At 45.9% G+C, this 20,458-nt stretch overlaps 1 long non-coding RNA gene across 1 annotated transcript; it reads right to left on the bottom strand.

Annotated features, from left to right (window-relative positions):
* Positions 1-14,850: 14,850 nt before the first annotated feature.
* On the bottom strand, positions 14,851-19,538 carry LOC140616393 (uncharacterized). The gene is made up of 3 exons (XR_012016888.1): positions 19,334-19,538; positions 16,718-16,870; positions 14,851-15,180 (listed from the first exon to the last, which is right to left on the bottom strand). It is a non-coding gene; the product is annotated as an uncharacterized lncRNA (long non-coding RNA).
* Positions 19,539-20,458: the final 920 nt, after the last annotated feature.

Consider the following 20,458-nt stretch of genomic DNA (forward strand, 5'->3'; position numbering starts at 1 on the left):
AAATGTGGATTTATCAAAAGGAAATGCCATTCTTCTTCCATCTATCTTTGTAAGCTTTTATTCTTCTTATGTTAAGAACTCCACCAAAGTTAGTGGTTTTAACGCAAGTCCCAAGGAGAATTCTTCTTGGGAGTTAGGCACATGAACCTGGAGGGTTGGGGCTCATTGTGTGATGTGAAGGAAGCCAGAGATCTGGACTCAGAGTTCAAAGTCTGCCACTCAATAGCTCAGTAACTTGGGGAGACATATCAGATTAGAGATAAGTCCTAGAGCCCATTGTCACTGTGTACATGAAGTCACTTCACGTATCTGGGCTTCATCTTCATCATCTCTCATGAGGAAGGCTAAAGAACATTAATAGACCAGGCATTGAACTGAGGGCCCATGCCATTTAGAACCAATGACATAGGGATTATTATTCCGATTTTATGATGAGGAAACCAAGGTTCCACAAGTCAGTTTAATTTTAAGACCTGGGCTCTTTCCACTACATGTGTCATCTTACATGATTTCCACAAACATTTCACATAAAATTCACTTTTTGAAAGTCCGTATTCATAGTTTGCAGTGTAACAAACCCAAGAAGTACACTCAAATGTGTTTTATTACACAGGCTACAACACTGGAGATGTTATAGTCATCACTTTCTGCTGCTGAGTTTTTTTTATTTTACGGGGAACATGTACTAATGCTTCTCCTGCTTGCCTTCTCTGCCAAATTCAAAGGAATCACAGACAGCAAGGCGAGTTGTTAAAAACAGAAAATAAACAAACCAAACCAAACAAAAATACCCTTCCTTTTGCAGCTGCTTGCCTGGTGTATTAGTTATCAATTGGTGCATAACAAGTTATTCCAAAATTTAGTGGCTAAAATAACATTTGTTATCTCACAGTTTCTATAGGTCAGCAATCTGGGCACAGCTTTAATGGATTCTCTAGGTCTTTACAGGCTACAATCAAGGTATTAGCCAGGGCTGCAGTCATCAAAAAGCTCCACCAGGGAAGGATCTGCTTCAAGCTCACTGGCCTGGTGGTAAGATTCAGTTCCTCACAGGCTATTTACTAGCAACCTCTGTTTCTTGGCACGTAGGTCTCTCTACTGCGGCAGCTCACAACATGGCACCTGGTGTCATTAGACCAAGCAAGCGAGGAGAGCCACGTGTGTGCTAGTGAGACAGAAGGCACAGTCTTCTCTGAATCTTATTTTGGAAGTGACATCTTATTGCTTTGCTGTATTCTACTCCTCAAAAGCAAGTCGTGAGGTCCACCCCTATATTCAAAAGTGGAAGTTGCACAAGACATGGACATTGGGAAGTAGGGCTCTTTGGGGACCATCTTGAATGTCAGCTTACTACACCTGGCGAAGAAGTACATTCCAAACATCATAAAGCCAAAACAAAATTGATAAATGACTTGATGCTGAATGTAGGAGCACTGTTGTCACCCCTAACTTCAAATTTCACATTTTTGCACTCAGCAGGATCATGGTTTTTATTGATTCAGCTAGCAATATATTTCAATTCATGTCAATAAATTCATATTTTAAAAATATCTCTTTATATCTGTGCATGTATTGTGTTTCCCTGAAAGAGTTAGTTGGGTGGGAGTGAGGGAGTAGAATGTCTTTTTGCTTACAACAAAACGTATGAAATGGTCTGGGTTATTTCATGTACCATGGAAAACAAGGGACTGGACTTTTAAACTATATCAAAGTTTCAAGCTTCCTTCCAGCTCTAAAATCTGCATTTTCTCATCTGTAAAATGGTCACATTAATTCTTTCCTGACTACCTCACAGATGTTAGCAGAATTAAACAATTGATGATGGGTGTAAGTGTGTTTTGGTAAAATTGCAAAATGCTGTTTTATAGCATGCATTTTAATTTATTTTAATTATAAAATTCTGTTCAACCTAGAGTTCTCCACCGTTGACACTGTATGCAACTGCTGGATCCTCTGAGTTGTCTTGACGGAGGTGGGAGGACAGTTGGGAAGAGCTTCCTGAAGGAAATAGTGACTGCATTCAGTAGGCTGCAGTGACTGGCCAATACCTCCTAGTGTCCTGAAGGGAGACCTGTTTCCATGGGATGCTCTGAAAATGACCAGGACTCACAGACTGCACCTTCAAAATTTGAGTGACACAAAGTGACTCAGAACTGGGTAAGATGTTTCCTCCAGGTAATTTGGCTAAAAATAGTATGATCACAAGCAATTTAATTCAAAACAAGATGGCAGTGATGGAAATGAACTTATGTCAGGATGAATATTTGGTTTGAGTAGATGATTTCTTAAAACAAAATGGATATTTCTCAAATGCTGTGTTTTTTCTGTGTTGATAGTTTGGGTTCATCATCCACCAGTTTTATAACTATTTATGAAAAAGTTAATTATTTTGCACTTTTAATAATTTGTTAGTAGATAGAGATATTTTTTCTCCCTCCCCCTCCCCCCCCACCCCCCCCCCCCCCCCCCATTTTCTCCTTCCAGTACATTTTTCTGCCAAGGAAATGATTGTACTCCATGGAGTTCATCATTGTGGAAATGTGGAAGCAAATTTTTTTTTTAAGATTTTATTTATTTATTCATGAGAGACACATGGAGAGAGGCAGAGACACAGGAAGAGGGAGAAGCAGACTCCATGAAGGGAGCCCGATGTGGGACTTGATCCTGGGACTCCAGGATCATGCCCGGGGCTGAAGGCAACACTAAACCGCTGAGCCACCCAGGCTGCCCCTGTGGGAGCAATTTAAAGGTTGTTTCCAACTCCTCGATATTACAAATAGTACAGGGCAGGGACATTTGGCTGAAATAATCTCCAAATTAAAAATGATAAAAGTAGAAAAAAATTCTTAAGAGACATAAATATAAATTGTGGCTATTTCATTTGGATCACATTATTATTTCAATCAAATTATTGTCCCGAGTTACTTTATTTTTCAAAAATAAATTTCAAATGTTGGTATTTTGGGAGAGTCCCAGGATGCAGGGTTCTGGGCACAGAATTAATATCTTCACCAAGGAAAGCAGCTCTGGAGACAGGCACAAAGCAACTTCCTGAGTGCCTCAGGAAGAAAGAGGACACGGAGGAGACTTTGGAAAGATGATTTACAAATACTTGTAAGATGCTCCCAGGAAAACCCAGAAATTAGTTAATGGGGCTTTAGGAAAATTGGACATGTTGCACTGTGTAGGTAAGTTTAAAATGACAGTGACATTGAAAACGTCACTGTCCAAGGTGTTTTTTTTGTGATGTTTAGGAAGATCAGCTGTTCAGATTGTACAGCTCTTATAGCTGTAAGTCATTATTAAGTCATTATTTTCCTCTTGCTACTACTCCCTGTTATTCATTTTAAGATCATGATTGTCAAAGTGGGATGCAAAGATGATCTGATGAATCTAAAACTGCTTTAAAAAATAGTTTGTATTTAAAAAGATGATTCACTGAAGTATGGGGGGAAAGTTGCACTTCTCTTTTTTATGTATAATCATATATAAAAAGATAAATGGAATATACTAATATGTGACATAAGGATTACCACAGCTTCCTTACTCCATGCCTATGTCTAGTTGTCCCAGGCTACCAATGGCAGATGAGGAATGAAGTCACTTACCATCCTAGTTCTGTGAATTGTGATGTGTTGCAGTTGATGTGTGCCATAGTTAAGTGGATTATAGCATTTAACTCGAACTAAACTAATGCTCCTTCAAATATGCAAGTGGTTTAAAAAGCTTCTATAAATTAAACATTCAATATAATTCTAACAATGAGAAGGGGCAGTTATCAGCAAGAAACTTATAGAGTTCCTTCTAATCCAAACTTTCATTAGACGTAAATGTACACTCTCCCTTCAGTGTACCGGTGACATCACACCAATGAAAACAAAACCATCTACTTTCAATAGAAACTCTGGCTATAGGGAGAACCCCGTGGTAACAAACGTCTAGAAATGTTTCCATTGTTTTATTGTTTTAGTGCCAGAAGCAGTGTATTTCCCCTTAAAAACTTGTAACTTACATATTTAGGAAACTTGGAAACTTTTTTCTAGCCTGTTTAAAAACCCTCCAAAAAAAAGTTTCAGTGGTTTTTAAACCCATTTGTCAAAAATGCTAAAATATAACAAGGTCTGATTAGTTTTAAAGAACATCTGATTAACATCAGAGTAGATGGAAAATTACTAGCCACATTTCAACTAAAACTTTTATAGGATTATCGGAAGGGATGGCTAATAGCATTCAGGATTTAGTAGTGGCAGCTTGAGATGCATGTCCCCCATTGGTCATACTTTGGGGTACCTTTTCCAACTATGACAGGTTTAAACCAAGTATGGGAACAAACTCAGTTTATACCCCGAACTTCAAGTCGTTGCATCACAGGGTGGTAAACCAAGATTTGAACCATTATAAGGATTTTTTTTATCACTAAAACAATGCACTTACATAAAAAGTGCATAACAATAAACAGACACGACCTATATTGAGGAAGATGTCCCAGAATTTTATTAGTAGGAGTGCAAAATGAGAAGTCCTAGTGCCATATATTTAAGACAATAGTGACTCTAATAAATCCGTAATCCAAACGCCAGGGGAAAAAAACTATGCCCTCTTCACAGTAGCCAATATTTATATTAATAAATCTACTTCTTTTGTCTTCACAGTTGGTCTTCACAGCCATGCAGATACCTGAAAGGAGAGACTTTTTGGCTCCCATACAGACCTGGGACAAGTGCAGGGGACCTCAGACTACGACCAGCATCACCCTGCCACAGGGTGAGCTCAGGCTGCAGAAAAGATGTAAATTCTTAGAGATGCAGCAGAGGAGAGCATGATCAGTACTCAGCAGTGGTTTTAAAACAGAAGAAAAGGACGCTTACAAGATTGTTCATGAATGCTTTTCTAGACTAAATTTGCAAAAAGAATGTGCTCACCATCTGATTGAGCGAAGTTAACAAATCACTCCACCAAATGGACAACTCTCTTCCATTCTAGTCTGAGCCTGTATCCTGGCATGCTTGAATCCCTGCAAACCATTCGCTCCTGGTTTCTTTGGGAGCAACTGCTCCAGCTACTTCCTATGCTAACCTGAAAGCCTGAGAGCATCTATTCATCCACGCTGGGGACCCCACCAAAGGGTTCTTCCCTAAATGCCATTCCCTTATTCTGTGTATGGAACAGGGTGTATCAAAATGCCTGCCAAGGTTTTCTGCCATATGTCTCCACCCTTTCTTCTGGCTTTATTTTTTTATTTTTTATTTTTATTTTTTCACTTCTCAGTAACAGCCCAGTCACATCAATCAGACCAGGCACTTTAACATTCCAAAGACACATTGTTCTCACTGCTCTTTTCCAAAGGTTGATTCCTTGCAAAACAAACTAACAAACCCCACCAGCTTCTCTTCCCTTCCTATAATCCGTCTATATGCCCAGTTTAGATCCTATTCCTCTATGAATCTTTCCCTGTCTATCCACGCCCTCGGGGACTCTTGTCTCTTCTCGGTTTCCCCCATACTTAAAATGTGTTAGACACGATCCAGTATCCTCTTGACTTGTTTGCTGCTATTTTACTGCTTTATTCTGATATTTTCAACTAGATTGAATCTTTAGCTAGAGAATAGACAATTTTTAGCCTTTGTTTATTCTTGATAGCACCTAAACCGAGTAGTTGCTCAGCAAATACTACCGATACATCAATTTCTCTGATCCAGTATAATTTCTTTTCTTTCTACCTCTATTTATCTTGTTGAGTTCACTTCCCTTATCTGACACATTCTTAAGATAATTGAAATCTCACTCTTTCTCTGAAGGTTAAAGGCCAAACTTCAATTCCAAGCCAGGCTCTGCGATTTTGGACAGCTTCTCCTTCCCAGGCAGAGAGAGCTCTGATTCTATGAATGAGACCATTGTTTGTTTAACAAATAAGCAAGTAAATACAGTTTCAAATCCCCTCTGGGAGCTTTATTATTCTGGAAAGAATTAACCTAAAACATAAAAGATAACCACCATGTAAACCCTTAAGTAAACATGAATTTTCATTCAACGAACCTTAGGAATAATAGTTTTCAGATTTCAAATTCTTCACATTATCCTAAAAGCACGTATATGTGTCCAAACATACTAATTCACAGCTGGAATCTTCTGATCACATTTTCATTCAAAAAGTTAATTAAAAGGAATTAAGATCTTATGGATTCACCGGAGGTACCTACTCATGAAAGTACTGCTGAGCTGGCCTTTCTGCCATGAAATCTAAGACAGAGAGAACTCAAACAAACGTGTGACATGGAAGCAGAGTTTCAGTTCCTAATGGATTAATCAAACCAGAATCTACTGAAGCAGTTTCGTTAATAGATTTTAAACAGAACTGGAAAGCCTGCATCTACCGAATTTTTGTCTCCTTGGGTGGGCACCACTCTTTATTTGTTTGCTAGATACACTGTGTTTATAGCCAGAATGAGCAGAACACAGCTCATGTGCGAGGCAAGAAAACAAATCTCATATTTTAATCCTACCACAATTGCACTTTTTGCCTTTGCCACTTTTCTTGACTTTTATTTTCATTCTGTGCATAGCAACTTCTTAATTAACATTTTAGATGAGAACGTCAAAAACAGGGAGATGACAGACTGCTACTATTCTTGGTCTTGCTGACACTTTCCCCGTGGCAGAATGACAGTCACAGCTGCAAGTCATTGCAAGGAATCCGCCTGAAATCAGTATTAAGCTTGGGTCAGAAAAGCTTCCAGTTTGCAAAGCAGTTCCGCTGTTCCACGTAGCACGGAACCCAAACCGAAAGTCACGAGTGGGTTTGTGTGTGAGCCTCTTTCAAGAGCCATGGTGCGGGGAGAAGACCGCAAACTAAACAGTGCGTTTCTCAACACCTGTTTGGGTTAAGTGAAGCAAGTCCACAACCCCAGACTCTTACAAAGGCTCAGCAATCCCCCGTGTTGTTCACACCCAGCTGCATAGAGATGGCATCACTTGAGTTGTTTTATGAAGGAAAAGTTGGCAATTAGGCAGTTATTTACGCTGAGTACTTAATAAAATCAACCAGCTCAGTGAGCATGTGTACCAAGGGTGAGGTGGGGTAAGACAAGATTCATTCCTTGATAACAGGTTTGGATGGAGCCACCATGAAGCAGGTGGTTTCTGGCCACTTCTCTTTGCCTGTGTAGACAGTGATGCCAATGTCCAGGCAGGCAGTGGTCGTGACCCTGGGCCTCGAGATTCTCGGTACATCCCGGGCTCAGTGGATGTTGCTGACTCTTTCCGGTCCACTTAGGGGTATGGGGCTGGTGGTGACACAAAAGGAGCTGCCGTATGAAGACACAGACTGGCATGACTCATCTTAGCTCTCGCCCTTAAGACTGGATTCTTTTCTTTTGAGGGAGACACTCACTGGCTTTTCTTTTACTTTTTTGTCTGGATCTGCACTGGATATTAGGAGTACGAGAGATTTTCAACGTGAGCCTTTTTGTCACCTGCTTTAAATACACATCCACTTTGTTACCGACAGTACCTGTTGCTTCCTCCAAATAAAATGGGCATCCAAGTAATTTTTTGTCACAGGCAAAAAGATTTGTTGTGGCTTCTTCCTCTTCTTCTTCTTCTTCTTTTTTTTCTGCCAGTGAATCTTGCCTGATTGATTACTATGACAAAAACCCAACTGAATGCTTAGTGAAAGTAATGGTTTAGCATTTAGCTTCTCCTAGCACTAATATTTCCAGAATTTTTGAAATCAGCTATCCCTTTCAAAGATCTTTAAAATATTTTGAGACGACAGCTGATTGTCCTCTCTCTGGAGCCATCCTTAAAAGTGCTTAGAAAGAAGATTCTACCGTTACTCATTCCAAGATGCCAAATCGGGTCAGTTAATATTTGTGAGCAACCAATGGGTACACGCCATTCTGCCACAATCAGAGGAAGCACGTCAAATGTTCAGAAGTTCTAGACACAGGGAATTCATTCATCAATACCAGCACGGGTTTAACTAGGTATGAACAAGAGCCTCTATTTCACACAGCCCGCAGAACCATCCAGAAGTCTATTCTGGTACACATTCTTGTGTACTGGAAAGGAAGGGGATGCCTTTTCACCCTGTTTCTCTCATGCCCTCCCAGTTACTTCCTGCCCTCCTTAATTGTGTCCTTTCTCTCATCCTTTTCCTGGAAAACAGAAAGTAGTAAAATGAGGCTCCAAGGTAGGTAGCACCATCTCCTCAAACCACAGAAGCAGTTTTTGAGCTTGTTGCTTACTCCAAGACCACCTCCTAACTAGATGTAAAAGTCCATCCATTCGTCCCCATCATCTCCACTGCCTCGATCTTCAGACTACCATTATCTCTTGTGTGGCCTGGGCCCCAGCACTCTAGGCAGCACCTAGTTTGCCAACTTGCTCCTGGACTCCATCCCCCAGTGGAGGGAGCTGAGCTTTCTTTTTCTTTTCCTTTTTTCTTCTAAAGATTTTATTTACTATTCATGAGAGACACACAGAGAGAGGTGGAGACATAGGCAGAGGGAGAAGCAGGCTCCCTGTGGGAAGCCTGATGCAGACTCTATCCTACGACCCTGGGATCATGACCTGAGCCACCCTGGTGCCCCATGGGAGCTGAACTTTCAAATACACAGATGTAATCATGCTGCTTCCGTGTTAAAAACCTGGTAGGAGTTTCCCATTGTTTTAGATTATGCAAAGTCCAAACTTCCCAGCATACTTCACCAGGCCCCTTATGCATACCCATAGTCCCATCTCACACTACTTGCCACCTTTCATTCCTTCCTTCCAGCCACACCGAAGATCTCCCATGCCCCCGCTCATGCCTGAGCACTAGTCTGCTTTTGTCCCTCTCTTGAAATAGTCTCTGCTCCTCCAACTTCCCAATACCTGTCCAACCCGGCGAATTCACTATTGACACTTTGGGTTTCCATTTGAACACCACACACTCAGCTCTGGATCACTTGACAATTTACAATCTGTTACTCTGGGTTCTCTTGTCACTCTTCCCCTTTCAAAACAATTAGCATGCTCATTACAATTGTAATGCTTATGGAATTCCCTTCTAGACCAGGGCTCAGCAAGCTATGACCCACAAGCCAAATCTGGTCTTGCACCTGCCTTTGTAAATAAAGTTTCATTGAAACATAGCTACGCTCATTCATCTATGCACAGTAGGTGATCACTTTCACACTACAATGGCAGAGTTGAATAGTACCAAATATCTAGTATCTGTCCCTTTGCAAGAACATTTGCCAACCCCTCTTCCTGAGTATGCACTCCATGGTTGCAGAGACAGAGCTTGCCTTGAGGATCAATATTTCCTTAGTAGTTGACACAGTACCTAGAGATTAGTGAGGATTCAATAAATATTTGTCAAATGAAGGAAAAAAATGAATGGATAAAGTTGACATACTTAGGGTTTGATGAAAACCATAGGGACTCTTGTTTTGCTCCAATCTGAAGGACATTAGTTAAACAAAATAGGGAAATGAAGCAAATGTGGGCACCCTGATCCTTGCTGTGCCTCAACTGTTTTGGTTTGAGTGGACCTAAAGGATGTTTAAGTGTAATATCTCTTCAACTCTACTTGTTGTCCCCCAACCTCCCACCCACCCCTTCTTTTTTATTTATTTTTTTATTTATTCATGAGAGACAGAGAGAGAGAGAGAGAGAGAGAGAGAGGCAGAGACACAGGCAGAGGAAGAAGCAGGCTCCATGCAGAGAGCCTGATGTGGGACTCGATCCCAGGACCAAAGGCAGGCGCTAAACCACTGAGCCACCCAGGGATCCCACCACCCACCCCTTCTTGTAGGCTACTGCTCACTTCTGCTTCCTTAATGACCCCTGCAGAGTCTTTCTTTATTCAGTGCTTGACTCACTGTAGAAATTGATTACATATGTGTCACATGAATTGCAAAATCTGCATCAGTTTTGCAATGGTTTCTGTGGCCTCTCATGATTCCCCAGGCCCTCCAGGCCACACCCAACCATATGTCTTGGTGTGAAACTTTTCCCCTGACAGGTTAATTTCCTCCACTTCCCTTCTAAAGACATATACTGCCCAGGGTCACCATGATGTTTTTGCTGTATTGTATTCCCCATAAGATTCAGCAGAGCTTTCAAGCTGCTCTGAAAGGGGAGTAGTCCTGTGGAGCCAAGCCAATTAAAGCAACTGAGTCAACAAGCAAACTACTCAGGAAAATCCCTCTGGATCTCTCCTTGTTGACCCAACTTCTTTTTGAAACCTGATTACCTTCTCTGCCTTCTGACCTGGTTCTCACACTAGACTTTGGGATTCTGACTCCCTTGTAGCAATTTCTCAGAATCTTCTGGAATGACACTAGTTATTAGCCCTACTATCCTGTACACTCTATTACCTCCTGTAATGCCCACCCTGGTCATACCCCATCGAGATTCCACCCCTCCTCAAATATTCAATCTAGATCTGACCCCCTGCACCAAGACTTCCTCATCTGCATCAGACTCCTTCAGGCAGCATTTGGTGTTTCCTTCTTGGGAAACTGAGATGATCTGGTGTCAGAGAATGGAAAATGAGGCTCCAAGCTTTGCAGGAAGCAAATCTGTCTATACCCATTGGCCTCAAACCACAGAAACAATTTTGAGCTTGTCACTTACTCTAGTGATGTCCCAGGGCTGTTGAAGGCATATGGGACACAAGAGAGAGGAACAGGGGAGTCTGTTCCGGGAGTGATAGTATAGTAAGAAGGGCTGTGAAGTTTAATCTGTCTCACTGTTACTCCAATCTCAGTGGCATTTCATGGTAAAACATGTGACACATGTGACAAAGGCAAAGGCATATTCGAATATCCTAGTTAAGATTTGAAAAGAAGGCAAATTCACCCATTATGTAGAGGAGGGATTCTGAAATGCTAGCGGTGGCTTAGCAAAAGTTTTAGGGAAAATATCATGTCACAAAAGACGGTGCAAGAGAGGAGGACTATCTCTATCTCTGTCTCTCTCTTGAGCTATCTCTCGATCTATCCATCTATCTATCTATAGAGAAAAAGCATATATAATCACCCTGGTTGGTTGTTGGGGAAGGAAAGCTCTGAGAAAGACCAAGAGAGCTGGCTGGAGTAGCATGAATTGGAAGCTGCAAGCATCTCTTGAGAGAAGCCAGTGGATTTCCTGGAACTAGTGTAGGCTGCAGCTGATATGGATTCCAGTCATTCAAAAATACTGGGCACCTACTACATTACCGACATTGAGATGACATCTGAAAACAATACAGCTGTGGCATCTATCCCTCAGAGCTTACAATCTATAGTCAAAGCAAATCGACTCTGCTGACCATCAACAAAGCTCCTCACCTCCAACCCCACCCCTTGCAGCAATGAGTTTGCCTCTCCCATGACAGAGGAAGCATTCTCTGTCAGCATTAGTCAAAAGGGGTGTGGCTGTGACCCCACTTCCCATGGGGAGCAGCATTTGACAACTGAAGGACACCCTTGAGAACAGGAAGGTTGGTGAGACGTGGTCAGGATTCCTCTCTCAACCTGGTCAGCAAAAGGGCTCCACCGGAAAGGCTATTTTGCAAGTCAGCTGGAGAGCAAAGCACAATGCTTACTTTGCTACACCCAGGCTTGTGTGGGCTGAAGGACATACCTGTTTTACTAGCTCAGTGCTAGTCTTGGCACACAGAAGACCTGGCAGGCACTGCCATTTCCCCTCAATTGTATCCAACTTTATTAAGAATTATTTTTATTAACATTTATGGTAATTTAGGCAGGATATAGATGACAATACATAACAGTATAAAACCCCTCTGGAGGATGCTAAAAATATTAAGGCACAATCAAATCCAATGATGTTCTCTACTGGTATTTTGGAGAAGGAAAGTTTAGAGGGACAATTGACATGCCTACATGTAGTGCATTGTTGAAAACTTTTCACAAGCTGACCATGACTATTGAGGGAATAGAAGAAAAAAATAATAGATCTGAGAATCCCTAATCTGGGAAGAGGAATTCTGGCTTCTGTGGGTAAAACTATCTTAAAGACAATGACACTGGAAAATCCGGATGGCCTGATCCTGGATTCCAGGCCAAGGAGCAGATCCCAGGATCTCAGACTTTAAGGTAATACAGTCAGGATTGAGACACTGGAGAGGAAAAGAACTAATGTTAATAGCCCGTCATCTTAAGGTTCTTGCGCGCCAGTTCGGCCGCTGAGGGTGATCACAGAATCCCTGCAAGAGGAGTTCAGGCAGATCCCTCTCCAGACCGAGTGCAGGCCCAGCCCCGGGTCCTGAGGTGTCCTGGAGGGGGGGGGGGGGCAGCTAACCCTTCAACAGCGACGGCTTCTGTGGGCTACTCACATAGCTTAAGGAAACACATAAAATTAATTTCTGTTGTTTTTTTTTTAATTAAAACTTGAAAATCATTCTATCTCCAACTGTGTATTCACCAGAGTATGGGTATCCATCAAGGAGGTGGAGCCTGCGCGGGGGGCGGGGGCATCTCCGGGACTCTTGGGTTTCTCCTTTGGGCCGTGTGCATGTCCATTTTCAGTGGGATTCTTCCCTCTTCTCTGGCACCAGGCTTCCCTCTCCTCCAGAGGGTAACATCTGTCTGTTTTGAGAGCCTTTTCGGCTCCGAGCTCTGGTCTGGGAGGAGAGCTGGCAGCCAGCCTCATCCCCTCTGGCGCCCGGAGCGCCCCCTCTTCTCGTCGATTCTCTGGCACCTGGTGGCAGTGGGGTGGCCTCCCAGGGCCCTGGCTGCAGGGTGTGTGGCTGTCAGATTTTTCTGCTGTCTTCCGTGTTTCCCTTTTGATACATCCACATCAGGAGTTAACAACATGTGCCACGTGCAGGAAGAGCTGAGGACGGTTGCCGCCCCCCCACCCCCACCCATCCCCCAGTTCTTGTGTCTTTTCCTTCTTCCCTTCAGAGACAGAAGCTGAGGGAGAGACCAGAGCTCCCTTAACAATTGTCTGCCCGCTGCTGAGGTCCGGGCCTTGCCTCTCCCGCAGACAGCGGCTGCTGTGTTCTAGCTTCCTAGGGAGGCTATTCTGGTACTTAAGGTAATGACTACCCAACCTTCCTCTCCTGTTCCCAAGACGACCCATGACTGCAGGCTGCCCTGAGATTCTTTAATGCATAGATCACTAAGGTTACCTCCTAGTAGGGAAGACAAATTTTCCCGGGTGGGCAAAGGCCAGGGAAGCTGCCTTGGACTCTGGCTCCTGTGGTGAGTTCCCAGGGATTGTTGATTGCCTCCAACAGAACGTTCCCTGGTCTCCGAGGCTCCTGCATCCTCAGGTTCTGAGTCCTGCCCTGCGTGGCCTTCAGTCCTGTCTTCCCTTGGTTTCATCCTCCAACCTGCCATCCAGAGGAATCCACCAGTGGCTTTTCCCTCCCATGTCCCGCCTCCGCCACCCGCCTCCCCCACCCCTCACCCCTCACCCCCACCCCCAGCGCGATGATCAGTCCCCTCCCTGATGTTATCGTCAGCAGGAAATCAAAACACCATGTGTGTGAACATAAAATTCTGTCATTTATTTATGCTACAGACTTCAGGAAGGAAAAAAAATTACAGCTCTCTTTTCATTTAAAAAAAAAAAAATTGGCACAACGTTTAAGCATTGGTGGCCTTAAATCAGCCTGTTATTAACAGCCAGGAAATGCCTGACCCGAAGGTCCTCACTGCTATTATAAACTGTGAAAATTATAAAAATGGAAATAAAAAATAAGGTAATTACCTCTTCGTGTGTTAAAAAGTTAAGTTGAATGGCCAGTTGCCATGGAGATGACTTCCTGTTTACTGTGCTGGTCTTCCCTAGCAGTTAAAGACCTTCACCAGCCAATGGGAAATCGGCATTCAGCCTCCCATATTCCATTAACATTTGTCATAGTAACTAGTGTAGTCTATAATTACCAGTGAGTAAAATTTGGTAAATTGTATTTTCAGACGTATTGGTGGTTTTTAATTTTTTATTCATTGTATGAAATTACTATCGTGACCAAAAGCACTACTTTATATTTTGAGGCAGCGGGATGACCCTATATTTCAAATATCCTGGTTCTTCCTTTTAAAAACCTGCAGAGTAAAAGACCTCCTCCTCTCCTCATTGCTTTTAAGGATGCCTGTATTGTTACCAACAGTGGTAAACTGATAATATTCACGTTAACAATGACAAGAACCAAAGGCAGCCATTCCTGTTAACTGCCTATCAGTTCTCTGGGCATTTTATTTGAAAGATCCCAGGATCCTAAAATAAACTATTTGGTGCGTGATAACAAATGAAATTTTTTGAAAACCAAGGAACTCTTTGCCTAAATGTAAAACCAAAACCTCATACAAATGTGAGTCACATCAAATGTGACTTAGGACATAGTACCACAGATTGGAGTGTCTTTAGAAGGGGAGAGATGTGTTGACTTGTTAGAAGTTTCAGGCACTGTAGCAATCTGAACTTTGGTGATACACAGGCTGGGGAATTGTATGCTTTCTCTCGCACACTGGGCTGATAGGAAGGCAGCTAGAAGCAGTTTGAACAAAAAGCTGCGAAGTGTTCGTGTTACATAGTTGGCCTCACACCACGGCTGGCGAGCAACCACCCTCCACATCCTTTCTGTCTCCTTCTTACCGGCCCTGACTGTGTCTCTGACCAACCCCAAAGCTTCCGTCTTACCCACTCTGCTTTCCCACCATTCCCCTCCCTACCCGGTACTGCTGCTGGCTCCTGCCCCAGCCCTCTCAACCTCTCCTTCCTGCCCCTCCCTGCCACCCACCTGGCCTTCACAGCTGGCCCTCTGCAACACCTGTAGCTTCTAGACGCACCCCGCCCTGCAGGCACAAAGTGTAGGCCACAAAATGAAACAGAGACAGCTTGTGTAGGACAGGCTAGTGCGCTTGAACTTTATCTCAAATAATCCAAGCATTTCTTGCACTTTCAAAAGGGTTTTAATCAGCAATAGATAGAGGTTCGGCATTAAAAATTGAAATTGTGGAGTGTGATTCTAAAGCACTGTTGCTTTGTGTCCACAATGGGCACCCGCACACTGGGTTGTTCCCATAAGATATTGTGTGTGTGTGTGTGTGTGTGTGTGTGTGTGTGTGTGTGTTCAGTTCTCTTTTTCTGCACTCATTGCATCTTGAAGGCAGCAATTCTTCTTCATTGACCCTTGTATCTCTCATAGTTTCTACTGCAGGGTCTTGGTCAGAATAGAAACTAGATGAAAGATGAAATCAATTAGATGAACGAAATAGGCTCTAAATAAGATCAAGATCATATTTTACATGCTAGTCATCTTATCCTGTTTGTATTAAGCCCCCTTAGCACTTTGTGTTTGTGAGCAAGCTTGTGATATGCGTTTTGGGGAGTTGAACCGGGGTTGAAAGGTAGATACAAAAGGAGGTAAGCTATCACTTCAGTAGGTCGGAAAAAATACCCAGAAAACCTCAAACAAAGGACAAAATGAGCTTTGCTCTTGTTTTAAACGGGATGATATAGAGTTCAGGCAAAAAAGGAATGTAGCACTAGGGAACAGTTACAAGTACATTAATAGCTGGACTGACCTCTCTCAGATGTATTGGAACTTGTCTGATCAATGAGGGATGCCCCCTTTAGAATTTTTTTTTTTTTATTTATTTATGATAGTCACAGAGAGAGAGAGAGAGAGAGAGAGAGAGAGGCAGAGACACAGGCAGAGGGAGAAGCAGGCTCCATGCACCGGGAGCCCGACGTGGGATTCGATCCCGGGTCTCCAGGATCACGCCCTAGGCCAAAGGCAGGCGCCAAACCGCTGCGCCACCCAGGGATCCCCCCCTTTAGAATTGTAGCATTTGGGGACTGTGAACTTTTGAGGTATGGGTGGTTTTATTTTTTATTTTTTTAATATTTTTTTTAATTTTTATTTATTTATGATAGTCACAGAGAGAGAGAGAGAGAGAGAGAGAGAGACATAGGCAGAGGGAGAAGCAGGCTCCATGCACCGGGAGCCCGACGTGGGATTCGATTCCGGGTCTCCAGGATCGCGCCCTGGGCCAAAGGCAGGCGCCAAACCACTGCACCCCCCAGGGATCCCGGTATGGGTGGTTTTAAAATCACCCCTTGAAACTACTGCTGAAAGATGCACACAGTTCTGTTGTGTGTGTTCTAGAATGAAACCCAATTCATTGTCTAATGCCTATCCTACCTTTCTTAAGGTGAAGCACATTTTTATTACCATTGTTGATTATAGGATGAAAGGATTTACCAACTGATTGGCAGGTGGAAAAAGCTTGGTTTCTTAACATTGGGAAGGTAGGAGGGGAGAGGTAAAGGGAAGAAGTGCCTTGGGATCAAATGTGGACACTCTGTCATGGAGATCAAGAGCTGAGATAGTAAAGAGGCATCGTCATATGTCACAAGAAGGCCAGAGGCTTATTCTGGAAGCAGAACTTTGGATATTGACCCCAGCAGCTCCCGCCACTTTGAGAGTCCAAGGGATGCCCACAATGATGCTCCAGAAATTAGAATTAAAAGTCACCGTTTCATTTATTACTTCACATCATTGCTTCCATTTCTCTTTGCTCTGATTCTTTACCCTGGCTTTGGCCAAATCTTTTAGGAAACCTCTGTTTTAACAGCTTATATTATTCATCTGTCTTCAGCAAGTCACATAAAAAGTATTGAAAAGTAATGAACTTTTCTGCCTTGTGAAAGAGGAAGAAGCTGGAAGATTCCTATCGTGTTGCTCTGAAAAAGGAGGTGACGCACAACATACTTATCTGTCTGACACATGCCAGGTAGTGATATGTGATGTAAACAGAAAGGTCAGCTGGGTCTGCCTCTAAAGAGACCGATCACCCAGGCAGCAGTATTTCATGAAAGTTCATCTTTCCAGTGTCGAAATGCTAAATGGTCGAACACTTCTGTCCTGGGGGAAAAAAATGATAATGCCTGTGTAAGATTTTTTTCTCCCTGTAATGTCTGTTTGACATTCGTCACCTGTTCTGATTCACACAGAAACTCTGGGCAACCATGGAACGCATTTAATATGCTGGGTGTTGAGTTTCATCTGACTCAGAGAAGTTTTTAGCGCTGCAATGTGGGACGGGTTCATCCGGCGTGAGGCTTCATATATGAGGAAAGTGATCTGTAGAGAAGTGAGATCAGAAATGGTTGTGGTGACATGAGCATCCAAGTGATCTGGCTGCTTTTCAGCAGTGCCCAGAGAAATGACACCGGCTCTTGACCGAAGCTGGACTTTTCCTTAAGGGCCAGTCCTTGTCCACATCATCAGGCTTGCAGCGAGCTCCTGCTAAGGCGCCCTCTTACTCGCAGCCAGGAACCTGTGGGAGGGGCTCAAACACGGCTCGGGCTTGCCCCGGCCCCGGGCCCCCCCCCCCCGCGCACCGGGCCTCCGCGCACCGGGCCTCCGCGCACCGGGCCTCCGCGCACCGGGCCTCCGCGCACCGGGCCTCCGCGCACCGGGCTTCCCCGCACCGGGCCTCCCCGCATCCGGCCTCCGCGCACCGGGCCTCCCCGCACCCGGCCTCCCCGCACCCGGCCTCCGCCCCGCCAGCCTGGCCCGCGCGAGCACGGGTGGGCACGAACACGCGGCTCCAGGTTTCTTTGACGTGAGCGGCATGAGACGAGTGATGCTCGTTTTAACGACATATTTCATTTCGCCCAGTGTCTCCAAAGTATTACAATTTCCACATATAATCGGTGCGAACATATCGGGGCATCTCCTCTTCTTTCCTTCCCTCCCCGTGAGCCCGGGGCCCGGCCCGTCTCCGCTCGCAGCGGCCGCGCGTCCAGCGCTCGGGGACCGCCCGGGGACCGACCATCCGGGGACCGCCCGGGGACCGCCCGGGGACCACCCGGGGACCACCCGGGGCGGGGCGGGGCGGGGCGGGGCGCGGCCTCGTACTGACCGCGCGGGTGGCCCCGCCTGGGCGCCCCGCTGCTCCGCCCGGGGAGGGGGAGGGGGAGGGGGAGGGGGAGGGGGAGGGGGAGGGGGGAGGGGAGGCGGGGGCGCGCCGCGTCTACAGGCCCCCGAGGGCCCCGAGACCGGGCGGCTGCAGGCGCCGGGAGGACGCCGCGGGGCTCCCCGCAAACCGCCCGGTGGCGTGAGGCCGTCCGGGCAGCGCCGGGCTCACGTGGCCCCTCGGCCCCTCAGTCGCCGCCCGGAGCGGGCCCAGCGCCGCGCGCTGCTCGGGGAGGGCGGGGGCTTCCTGGAGGGGGCCCGGCGCGGCGTCGCCCCCCCCCACGCCCGCGGGACCCCGCCCCCCCCCCCCCCCGCCCCGGGCCTGGGCCGCCCCGGCCTCTCGGCGCCTCCCCGCGCGCACCCCCGTCCCGGAGCTCACGGGCCCCGGGAGAGCCGCCCAAGCCCGGGACCAGGGCCCGACCCGGCCGGCCTCGGCCGACAGCCGCCCGGCCCAGCGCTCGGCCGGGGGAGGCGACGGGACGGGACGGGGCGGAGCCGCCGGGACCAGGGCACCGGGGCAGGAAGCGGGCGAAGACCTCCCGGGCACGCTCCTCCCTTAAGGCGGAGCCGCTGGAGGCGACGCCGGCCGCCCCGCCTCTGCCCGCCGCGCCCCGCGAGCCCGAAGCCGGCGACGGCCGCAGCCCCCCGCGCCACCGCGACGGCGCCTCCGAGGACGCGGCGGGCTCCGGCCACGACGGCGGCTCCGAGGACGCGGCGGGCGCTCGGGCCGGGGGCTGCGGGCCGCGGCGACGGAGCCGAAGCCGAAGCTGCCGGTCCGACCGATGAGCCGCCTTCCGCATTCCCAGCCACGCAGGCAGCACATTTCCTACTGTTTATAAGCTTTTGAGGATCTCGTTTATTCATGATTGAGGCAGAGACAGAGAAGCAGGCTCCACGCAGGGGCCGACGTGGGCTGGGTTCCGGGGCCCCGGAGTCACACCCCGAGCCCAAGGCGGCCCCTTTCCCTATTGCTTAGACAGTCTGTGCAGGCAGGCCACGTGGGGTTGTAGCGGGCCAGCAGGGACTGGCCTGGGTTGCAGAAGCTTCCCTGCATGATCTATAGCTCCTGCAAGCAGACGAGCACACCGAATTCCCTGGCATCATTTACGTGTGTGTGTGTGTGTGTGTGTGTGTGTGTGTTCATGCAGAGAGAGGGAGAGGGAGGGGGAGAGTCAGGCTAACGTCCTAGGCCCCTAGAGTAGATTGCTATGTTACATACATGCTGAACCTAAGGTGAATGATGTGGAATATCTGCTTACTTCTTCTAGGATGGGGGCACAGAATCAATTCGATACTTGATTAGTACGATTTGAAAAAAAAATAGAGATTCCAGCCACTCTACAGACTGAGATTTCTATTAGAAATTCAAGGAAGCAGCAACATTGAAATAAGTCTTTGGGAACTTGCCTGTTGAAAGGACTTTCTCTGGTCCCTTGGTGCAGGCGACATGCCTAGCCTTGTCCTGCAAGTGACTGCCTCGGGGTTGAGCTTGGGGGGAAGACGGTGGGGGCAGACGCACAAGTCCCACCTCACAGTAAGCCAGTCCCGCCCCCCTGCTCCAGAGTCACAGGCTCTTCCCTTCTCATCCCTGCCATCTGCTTCAAAACCTCACGTCTGTGGAAACGGATTGGCATTGTGCATTCTCAGCTGACTGTTAGACATATTGTTATGACAATATGGGACATTATGACACAAGGGATTGGCATTGTGCATTCTCAGCTGACTGTTAGACACCTGGTGGCAGGTGGTTTAGCACAGACTCACCTCTGAGACTGGAAGAGCAGCCATCAGCCCTGACCTTGTGAAAATGATTAGCTCCTCACTGAACCAGCTGGCCTAGGAAAAGCTGAGTGCATTGCAGCTCTGTTGGTTTCCTGGTGGTTCTTTTTTGTCCTGCCCTGGGAGGACTGTTTCATATTCCCTCCATGACTTGTGAGCTCCCAGTCCCAACCTCTCCTTCTCCCTCTGATCAGAGCCTTGTCCTCCTATCTTCTGTAAGAACATCTAAAGCCTCTAACGCACATCTACACAACCTCTAACCCCTATCACTTTTAATCCAGAGGAAGGCTTGTCTTGCCAATATTACTTATTTCTGTCCCCGAGAGTTTGATTTAACCAAATCTCTAGCTTTTGACTTCTTCTCTTTCTAGAAGCTTGTCTAAGAAAGCCTATATCACAGAGATTAGAAGTCTGAGGCTCTAGATCACACTCTCTGCTTTTTAGTCTTGGCTCTGCCACTTGCTGGGTAGCCTTGAGAAAGTTAACCTAATTAGTTTCCTTTTCTAACCCATAAGAATAATGCTCCTGGTATATGAGAATCAAAGTAATTAATGAAGGTAAAAGCATTAAGACATTAAATGCATAGAAGATTAAAACATAATCTGTCACATAATGAGCACTCAATAAATGTAGTTTTTATGAAGCCTATGTCACAAAGAACTTAAATGCTACTCCTTTTAGTGTAGTATTTCAATAACTGTTAGCTGTTATTTTACTGTTATTACTACTTTGTAGTTCCGCCGTTCCTCTTGA

The sequence above is a fragment of the Canis lupus genome, chromosome 24, assembly GCF_048164855.1.
Source record: "Canis lupus baileyi chromosome 24, mCanLup2.hap1, whole genome shotgun sequence".
NCBI classification, from domain to species: domain Eukaryota; kingdom Metazoa; phylum Chordata; class Mammalia; order Carnivora; family Canidae; genus Canis; species Canis lupus.